We start from the raw sequence: 10,925 nt of genomic DNA, 5'->3' as shown, positions 1-10,925 counted from the left end.
GGGGCGGTGCATGCCGGGAGGGAAGAGAGGCTGCGGCGGGCGAGTGGCGCGCGCGGTCGGGACGCTGGTGTCCTCGCGCTCTGGATCCCGGGAAGGCTCCAGATTGGGGGACGGGGTACAGGAACGGGCCTTAAAGGGGTGGCGCCTGGGCTATGGGGTCACTCATGGTCGGCCTTTGGGTCTGTCGCCAGCCTGGGCCTCTGCAGCGTGGGTCCCCGCCCCGGCAGGTGTTCGTCCATCCGCGTGGCCGGGCCGCGGCTGCGGGGCCAGGACCCGGAGGGACGCGATTGTGGGGGCTGCCCGCGGGCCCCTCGCCCCACCCGGGAGGCCCTGCAGCGGCGCCGGGCTCCGCTTCAACCCTTTCCAAGGAGAGGCCCCTGGATGTAGAGGGGACTAACAGTCCCTGGAGAATAGAGGCCTTCTCGCAGCATCAAAATGAGTTTTTGAAGCGATTTCCTGCCGATAAATTAATGTGTAACCAGTCGTTTTACCAGGGTCAAGGAAGGAAGTGAAAAGGCTGGGAATGGAATGACATTTTTCCCCTGGGTACGCCAGATCCACTGCGAAATTGTTCACTGTTGTTTGTGTTCCCCGGTTTGCCTTTAAAAGACTCGAAATTATGTGGATTCTGACATCCTCCTTTTCGGGCCTGCTGAGTCACGGAATATTCTCATTGCCAGAATGACTCAGTTCACAGAACCTGAGCCAGAAGATCATGAGTTTTAGTCCCAGATCAGAACCGGGACACTTAACCAGTCCTGATACGGCCAGTAAAGAAGGGGGAAGGGAGGGTGCTGTAAAAATGGGCTGGCCAGAAGACAGCGGTTGTTAAGCCTTTGGGGGCCCCAAGCCAAGTGGATGCACGAAGCGGATGCATATGAGACAGATTTTTTTGTTTAACTTTTTAGGGTCTTAATGGTGCGGTCAGAATAATAAATACATGGCAAAAAACATACATGGTTTTGTACCCAGTAGTCCCGTTAAGACAGAAATAATGGGGATTGGAAATAAGTAAATGTTAGCTTACTATGGTTTGGGTCAGTGTTAGCCCGAGAATTTCTAATTGGGAGAACTTTAGAGATAATGGTCTGGTTGGATGGTATATGGTTATTTGTCACAATGCTGACCGTGCTTAGCAAGTACATTGATCAATAGTTCCGTTTATTTGATGGGAGTATGGCGGACTAAAGGTCTCTAACCCCTTATCCCTTGGCACTTCCTCATAGGGAGATGTAAACTGGGGGTGAGGAGAGGGCTGCAATAATTTTTAGTCCTTTCATATTTGAGTAGAAGCCATATATTCTTTTATACCTAGAGGGTAATATTCTTATTGCTGGCTTAGTCAGCGATTGTATTTGAGAAATAAATAAACCAAACAGTGGTTTGTACTACTCTATTAACCTAAAGGTTGGAGATTCAAACCCACCCCGTGGCACTGTGGAAGAAAAAGGCCTGGTGATCTGCTTCTGTAATGATTACAGCCAACTTGCTGCCACGGAGTCGATTCTGACTCATGGCAATGCCACACATTACAGAGTAGAACTACTCCATGAAGTTTTCTTGACTGTAGTCTTTACAGAAAGGAGCGCTGGTGATGCAGTGGTTAAGTGCTCAGCTGCTTACCAAAAGGTCAGTGGTTTGAACCTACCAGCTGCTCTGCAGGAGAAAGGTGAGGCAGTCTGCCTCCATAAAGATTACAACAGCCTTGAAAACCCTGTGGGACAATTCTACTCTGTCCTATAGGGTTACTATGGGTCAGAATCGCCTCGATGGCAATGTGTTTGGTTTTTGGTTCATCTTTACAGAAGCTGGTTGCCAGGCCTTTTTTCTGCAGCACCGGGGGTGGGTTCGAACCACAACCTTTAGGTTAGTAGACAAATGCAAACTGTTTGTGGCATGTAGGGACCTTGTCACAATGAGAAGTATCTCTTTTGAGGAAAGGTAAAATACAACCAGCTAGTGTGCTTGATTATACCATTTACATTTTTGTTCCATTGTTCAGATCCTGTTCCAAATAAACCAATAGTTAAAATTGTTAAGACAATTTGGGTGGGACATGTGAACATTGGCTAGGTGCTTGATGATATCAACAAAGTAAATATTCTTCTTGTTGTAAGGTACTGTCAAATCTTCTCTGACTCATAGCAACCTCAGGTATAACAGAACAAAACATTGCTCGGTCCTGCACCATCCTCACAATAGTAGATATGTTTGAGCCCATTGCTGCAGCCACTGTGTCAAACCACCTGGTTGAGGGTCTTCCTCTTTTTTGATGACCTTCTTCTTTACCAAGCATGATGTCCTCCTCCAGGAATTCGTCCCTCCTGATAACATGTCCGAAGTAAGTGACATGAAGTCTCACCATCCTCGCTTCTAAGGAACATTCTGGTTGTACTTCTTTCAAGACAGATTTGTTCCTTCTTCTAGCAACCCATGGTATGGTCAGTATTCTTCGCCAACACCACAGTTCAAATGCTTCAATTCTTTGGTCTTCCTTATTCATTGTCCAGCTTTTGTATGCGTATGAGGCAATTGAAAATACCACGGACTGGGTCAGGTGCACCTTGGTCCTCAAAGTGACATCTCTGCTTTTTAGTATTTTAAAGAGGTCTTTTGCAGCAGATTTGCCCAGTGCAGTACGTCATTTGATTTCTTGACTGCTGCTTCCATCTAAGTAAGATGAAGTCCTTGACAACTTCAATATTTTCTCCATTTATCATGACATTGTTTATCTGTCCAATTGTGATAATTTTTGTTTATTTTATGTAATCCATACTGAAGGCTAAATATAGTCTTTAACCTTAATCAGTAAGTGTGTCAATTTGTCTTCATTTTTGGCAATAAATATTCTAGGTACCCGGAAATGCCACTGTCAAATAAATACACCTAGCATTTTAAAAAATATAAAAATGTGAGATTTTCTCTTACTGCTAGTTCCACTATTTTCAAAAAAATTCCAGCTTCCTTTTAATACATGTTCTTAACTGCTTGGAAACTCCATTGTCTACTAAAGAGACACGGTGCTTAGAACAAAAATGTGGTGTGGGAGACATTGGGTTCCAACCCCTCAAAAAATGAATGGAGTACCAATCGTTATTGCCTCTATGCAGCAAGAAAAGGAGACTGAGAAGTAGTTGTTTATTGCACAGATATGACAGATCCAAATTTTTAAAATTCCCACTTACACAGAACTCCAGAGAAAAGAGATTTCTCCCTATCAGGATCTATATAAACAATTTAGAGGAAGGACTCTGATTGGCCTGGCTTGGGTCACCTTCAAATCTTTGGGTAGAGCCATCCCTAGCCAGGTGAACAGAGTTACGTGATTGGTGGCCCATCAGAAAACCGGGAAGTTTGGGAAATGCCGTTCTCCAAAAGAGATTGCTGTTACCAGAAAAAGCAGCTTACAAGACAGAAAAAAACAGTGGATGTCTGTCTACTATATCAAGTTTTAGAACGTGTGATATAGTTGGAAAAACAATTGAAATGTTTGTATTGATTTTTAAGATTGAAAGTTCGCCCTTTTTATCCTATTATAATTATCAATGTATTTTCCTGTTCTTTATTCTTTCTGATCTCATTTTCCTTTATTCTTCCCAAGCCTAAGCATCATTATGTTATACTTAACCTTTTATGTTTAGAAATGCAACCTAAAACCATTATGAATAATAATATAAGGATGTTAGCCTATATTTACATACTGTTTTACACTTTTCAAAATGTAATAACTTTGAAACAAGGGATGTTGTTATCACCTTTGTACAGATGAAGAAACTAAACTCAAAAACATCGAGTAATTTACCTGAGATGTGCAGACTTGTAGGAAGCAAAGTCAGGATGAGAGCCTGCTTCTTCTGGCTTCCAGTCTAGGCTGTTTCCTTTTCTTTTGTATCAAGGTCATGATAGGGAAGAGGATAAAGCAAAACTATCTCAAACTTCCCAGGCTTTTAGGTTATCAAATGAGAATTAAAAATCAGGTGAAAATTAATGTGTTACTGGAAGAGAATTACAATATCCCTCTTGAAAGTTAACTACACATGATGCTTTGTGCTGGGTTTATAGATCCTGCCTAGGTCCTTGGTACAAGTCCAAGCGTAACAAGATAAGGTATCTTCTGTGGCAGTACGCAGGTAAGGACAAGATTCCTCTTGTATGAGGCAAAGTCCTTCTTTCCCACCCAGCCCCACACACTCAACGTAAGCCATATTTATATTGCGACACTAGTAAAAAATAGGCAGAAAAGAACACGTTATAACTCATAAGAGTTAAACTGAAACTTTATTTATTACAATATTCAAACACAATTCAAAAAAAGGAAGTATTTCCAGAAATGAGTAGCTAAGCCCAGGCCTCCAAAAAAAAAAAAAAAAACTTCCCATCAAGAGAAGAGAGAACTTAAGTTCTCAAAAAATGTATTATTCTACTAACCAGATGTGAATTTCATCCCACTATAGAGAATATGGAGCCCTGGTGGCACGGTGGTTAAGAGCTGTGGCTGCTAACCAAGAAGTCAGCAGTTCAAATCCATCAGCTGCTCCTTGGAACCCTACAGAGCAGTTCTGCTCTGTCCTATAGGGTGGCTATGAATCGGAATCGACTGGATGGCAATGGGCTTCATTTTTTTTTGTTGTTGTTGTTGTTTATAAGTAATATTTTATATGCAGATGACATGGTTTTATTGTGGGAATTCACCATATCCTTAATAAATTACTGACCCTGCTGGTTAATTAATGTTAGAAATAATGGGTCGTTATTTTAAAACCAAAGTTATTGTTTTGGGTAGAGTTTCTCCAACATTTAATGGCTTTATAGTTTAAGAAAGAAAGAAAAGACCAAAATGGATGTCAGAAGAGACTGAAACTTGACCATAGAGTAGCTAAAACGAATGGAAGAAATGAACTAAGAGAGCGGAACAGAAGATTTCAAAGGACAGCTAGAGAAGACAAAGTAAAGTATTATAATGAAATATGGCAAAAACCTGGAGTTAGAAAACCAAAAGGGAAAAATACGCTCATCATTTCTCAAACTGAAAGAACTGAAGAAAAAATTCAAGCCTCGAGTTGCAATATTGAAGGATTCTACGGGGAAAATATTGAACAACGCAGAAAGTATCAAAAGAAGATGGAAGGAATATACATAGTCACTGTAACAAAAACAATTGATCAATGTTCAACCATTTCAGGAGGTAGCATATGATCAAGAACCAATGGTACTGAAGGAAGAAGTCCAAGCTGCACTGAAGACATTGGCAAAAAACAAGGCTCGAGGAATTGACAGATTACCAGTTGAGATGTTTTAAGCAAACAGATGCAGCACTGGAGGTGCTCACTTGTCTATGCCAAGAAACTTGGAAGACAGCTACCTGGCCAACCAACTGGAAGACATCCATATTTGTGCCCATTCCAAAGAAAGGTGATCCAACAGAATGCAGAAATTATTGAACAATACCATTAATATCACATGCAACTAAAATTTCACTGATGATCCTTCAAAAACAGTTGCAGCAGAACATTGACAGGGAACTGCCAAAAATTCAAGCCAGATTCAGAAGAGGACATGGAATGAGAGATACCATTGCTGATGTCAGACGGATCTTGGCTGAAAGGAAAGAATACCAGAAAGATGTTTACCTGTGTTTTATTGACTATGCAAAGGCATTCGACTGTGTGCATCATAACAATTTATGGATAACATTGCAAAGAATGGGAATTCCAGAACACTTAATTATGCTCATGAGGAACCTGTACATAGATCAAGAGGCAGTCTTTCAAACAGAACAAGGGGATGCTGCATGGTTTAAAGTCAAGAAAGGTGTGTGTCAGTGTTGTGTCTTTTCACTATACTTATACAATCTGTATGCTGAGCAAATAAATCTGAGAAACCGGACTATGTGAAGAAGAATGGGTGTCAGGCTTCAAGGAAGATGCATTAACCACCTGCGATACGCAGATGACACAACGTTGCTTGCTGAAAGTGAAGAGGACCTGAAGCACTTACTGATGAAGATCAAAGACTACAGCCTTCAACATAAGGGAAACAAAAATTCTCACAACTGGACCAATAAAAAACATCATAATAAATGGAGAAAAGATTGACGTTGTCAAGGATTTCATTTTACTTGCATCCATAATCAATGCCCATGGAAGCAGCTGTCAAGAAATCAAAGGACATATTGCGTTGGGCAAATCTGCTGCAAAAGACCACGTTAAAGTGTTGAATGGCAAAGATACCACTTTGAGGATAAAGTGCACCTGACCCAAGCCATGGTATTTTCAATCACCTCATATGCATGCAAAAGCTGGACAATGAATAAGAAAGACCAAAGAATAATTGACACATTTGAATTATGCTGTTGGCAAAGAATGTTTAATATACCATGGGCTGCAAGAAGAACAAACAAGTCTGTCTTTCAAGAAGTACAGCCAGAGTGTTCCTTGGAAGCAAGGATGGAGTGACTTCGACTCACATACTTTGGACATGTTATCAGGAGGGACCAGTCCCTAGAGAAGGAAATCATGCTTGTAAGGTAGAGAGTCAGTGAAAAAGAGGAAGACCCTCGATTAGATGCAGTGACACAATAGCTGCAACAATGGGCTCAACAGATAGTAAGCATTATGAGAATGGCGCAGGACCAGTCAGTGTTTCCTCCTGTTGTACATAGGGTTGCTATGAGTCAGAACCAACAGAACGGCACCTAACAACAACATAGTTCATTACCTCATCTCATTGGCATATACTGAATCAGTTTTTTTTGGAGACCGTGCATGGAAGTTATTTTGCTCAAATTAGAATTTTACAACTTTTTGAGTGAAACACTTTTGTGGCTGTGGTAGGAGTTTATAAAACTAGCTTTCAAAATTTTTCAGGTTCAAAGTGTTATAGTCCTGGCATAGAATTCAAGGGCATCCATCTCCAGTTTATGTATGTATTTGGACAAATGCTAGATTCTTTTTCTTCCCACTCAAATTTCATTTATTGTAAGAACCACATTAAAGTAAGATTTTAAAAATTTTCTTCTTCCATACTAAAATGACTTTTTTATTTACCAGAATTCCCTCCCTATCCTAGCCCATATCATTCTTTTGTTTTAAGACATTTTTTATTGAAATATAACATACATACAGAAAAATCCACAGATTCTAAGATTGTCGTTTGATAATCTGGTGACGTATCACAAAGTGCACATGCCTGTGTAATCACTACCCGCATCAAGAAATGGATTATTACCATAGCCCAAAACCTCCCTCCTGCCCTCCACCAATCACTACCCTCTCTCTTCTCTTCAAATGTAACCTCTAATCTTACTTCTATCACCATAGATCAGTTTTGTTTGTTTTTGACCATTATTTAAAATGAAATCATACATATGTATTTTGCATTTGGGTGGCTTCTTCTGATCGACATTATGTTTGTGATATACTGTATTTTTAGGCAAATAACGTGTGTTATATATTTTTTGCCAACTGCACAACCCCTTCGCACATTATTTTCCTAGGTGTGCTGTGCACATTATACGTGTGGGCGCATTATCTACGTGTACACATTATTTGTGAAAAATACAGTATATCTATATTGATATATGTAACAATAATTCTTTATTTTTCTTTATTGCGTTACAAAACTATAATTTATTTATTCTACTGTTGATGAACATTTTGACATTTTTTCGTTTGGGGCTATTCTAAATAATGTTACTATGAACATTCTTACCTATCCTTTGGAGACGTATAAACACTAGCAATCCAACAACCTTATTAAGTCTACTTATTTCCTATATTTTGTAGATTCTTTTGGATTTCCTTCATACACAATCAAGTCATCTGTGCATAGTGACAGTTTTATTTCTTATTTTTAAATTTTAATACTTTTAACTGTTTTTAAAATCTGCTTGCACTGATCAGAACATCAAATACAATGTTAAATAGAAGCGGTGATGGTAGACATCTGTATCTAGTTCCTGATCTCAGAGGGAAAGCTTTCAACATTTCAACATTAGATTGCTCTTTGTTGTTTGTTTTCTGTATTTCCTTTTATCAGGTTAAAGAATTTCTCTTGTATTCCTAGTTTGATAAAAGTTTTTTTGTGTTTGTTTGTTTTTAAGTATGAATGAATGTTGGAACTGATCATTATTTTTCTCATATGACTTTTCTATTATATATACCTTATAGTATTATTTTGCTAAGGTGGTGAATTACTTTGATTAATTTTCAAATGCCAAACCAACCTTGCATTCTTGGAATAAACACAATTTGGCTGCGCTATTATCCTTTTTATCTATCACTGTATTTGGTTTTTAATATTTTATTTAGGATGTTTTCATCTATGCTAACAAGAGAAATTAAACCTTATTTTCCTTTCTCTTAACATCATTGTCAGTATTTAATATCAAGATTATGCTATTTTTCATTCTCTGAAAGAATAATTTTAAGTGTTATTTCATCTTTAAATGCTTGGAAGAATTCACCAGTGAAGCCATCTGGTCCTGTCCTTTTTTTCTGAAGGGGGTGGATGAGGATACTTGCTAACAGTAGATTCAATTTCTTAAATAAGTATAGGATATTTAGATTTTCTATTTCTTCTACAATAAGTTTTAGTAAGTTGTATTTTTCAAGGAATTTGATAATTTCATCTAAATTTCAAATTTATTGGCATAGAATGATTCTTAATAACCTCTTGTTATCTTCCTTTTTAAAATATTTTATTGTGTTTGTGGTAAAAACATACACAGGAAAAGCTGATTTTGTTCAACAACTTCTACACATTATGTTCAGTGACATTGGTTACATTCTTCACATTGTCAACATTCTCATTATTTCAGTTCTAGTTGTTTCACTCCCATTAACTTAGCCTCACTGACCCCTAAACTTCTCATCTATGCTTTAGAGTTACTGCTGTCCATTTGATCTCATATAGATAATTTTTTAAAAGAACATAGGATTCAAGGGTGACATTCTTTACTTTTTGAGCTAACCTATTTAGTTAAAAGGTGACTTCAGGGAATAGTTTTGCTTCAAGATCTAGAGAGTAGTATTCTTCAGGGTAATATAGTCTGAGATTCCTCCAGTCTCAATAGATTCAGTAAGTCTGGATTCTTTAAGAATTTGAAGCTCTATTCCACGTTTTTCTCACTTTCTATCAGGATCCATCTACTGTGTCCCTAATCAGAACATTTTGTGGTGGTGGCCAGGCGCTATCTAGCACTTCTGGTCTCAAGGTCCGGGAGACAGTAGTTCATAGAGACAATTAGTCTGTAGTCCGTTTTCTTCTCTGATTCTTGGGTTTTCTTCCTTTTCTTTTGCTCCAGACAAATAGGGACAAATAATTGTATCTTACATTGCTGCTCGTAAGCTTTATGACCCCAGACACTACTCACCAAACTAGGAGGTAAAACATAAACTTCAAGAACTGCAGTATGCCAACTGACACAATTGTCCCACAAGTCCATGACCCTAGGTCTTCAAACCAAGAAAACTAATTGCATGAGGTGATTGGTTATGTCTAACAGATTGGTAATGTTTAGGAAATATCAGCATCTGTAGCCTCTATTTGTTTTATTATATATATATATATATATGTTGTTGTTGTTGCAAAATTACATATAACAGTAAAAAAAAAAAAAACCATCACTGTTGAGTCGATTCCAGCTCATAGCAACCCAGAACTGTCCCATAGTTTCCAAGGAGCAGCTGGTGGATTTGAACTGCCGACCTTTTAGTTAGTAGCCATACCTCTTAACCACTGCACCACCAGAGCTCCATATATAACAGAGCATCTCCCAAATCATCCTTTTTCTTGTGTACATCTTAGTGGCATCGATTACATTAGTCAAGCTGTACAAACTTCATGTACATTCAGTGCCACCTTTCCCATCACCATCAACAAAGTGACTACTACCTAGTGAATGATTCCCCCCTATTTCTCACCCCACTCCTGGTAATATTACCAACGTTGTTTCTGAAGATGAATCTTGATGATGCCTGGAGAAGCATACTCCCTTGGGCCCATATCTAAATAAAAGAGTCCCTGAATTTTCAGTGCCATGTGTTTGTTAGACTTCTAGCAGACACCAGCTGATTGTCAAAGCACATGTCTCTCCACTTAACCAAATAACTAATAGTACATCAGGTGCCAGTCAGAGAATAGTCTCAAATGCAATGCTACCCAGTACCTAAGATATCTTGTTTGAGAGAAATAGGTTTTATAGAGAATTGCCTGAAAGAAGTACAGCCCATCTATTCCTTATATACGTCACAAACTCTCCATAGATTAAGCTAACATTTTGAGAACTGTGTACCTGTACTATATTATATTGGCCTCAAGGAATTGTTTCTTTTCTATTGGGCTTTGGCTTTTTGCCATCATCAGCCAATGGCGGAGGGGGGCAACGCATGACACAGTCTAATAAATTATCCCGTTGATTACCGAGTATAATGGCAGATCATACCTGTCTTCATTATGTGGACCCATGGGAGACATGGTCTCAGTTCCCAGAATGGTTATGACTCTCCTGAGGATCGTCCATATTTCTCCTTCATGGATGATCATTAAGTGTTAATTGCTGCCATCTGTTTGTGGAGTGGGTAGGAGAGAGGGTGCCTGAGGAAGAGAGTTAACTTTTGCGTTTATCTCCATTCTTTTTGGAAAACACACCATGTGGGGGTCATTTAGTCACACAAATGTAAGGAAAGTAACCACACAGTGATTTCCCTTAGAGAAAAATACGAAGTTGCCTTAAATGTGCATGTAGTTGTTGATAAGTGCTCGGATTAGTAATGTAAAACGGTTGTGTCTTTAGTCCATCCCAATGATGATGTAAACTATCTTTATTATGTTACTTAAATATGTACATAGAACTAGGTATAAACCCCTTACTATATGCAACTCTCCTGTAACATAAAACCAAAACAATCTTACTAACTAAAAAT

This window comes from Trichechus manatus, unplaced genomic scaffold, assembly GCF_000243295.1.
Source record: "Trichechus manatus latirostris isolate Lorelei unplaced genomic scaffold, TriManLat1.0 scaffold00021, whole genome shotgun sequence".
Classification (NCBI taxonomy): Eukaryota; Metazoa; Chordata; class Mammalia; order Sirenia; family Trichechidae; genus Trichechus; species Trichechus manatus.
This window is presented reverse-complemented; position numbering follows the sequence as displayed.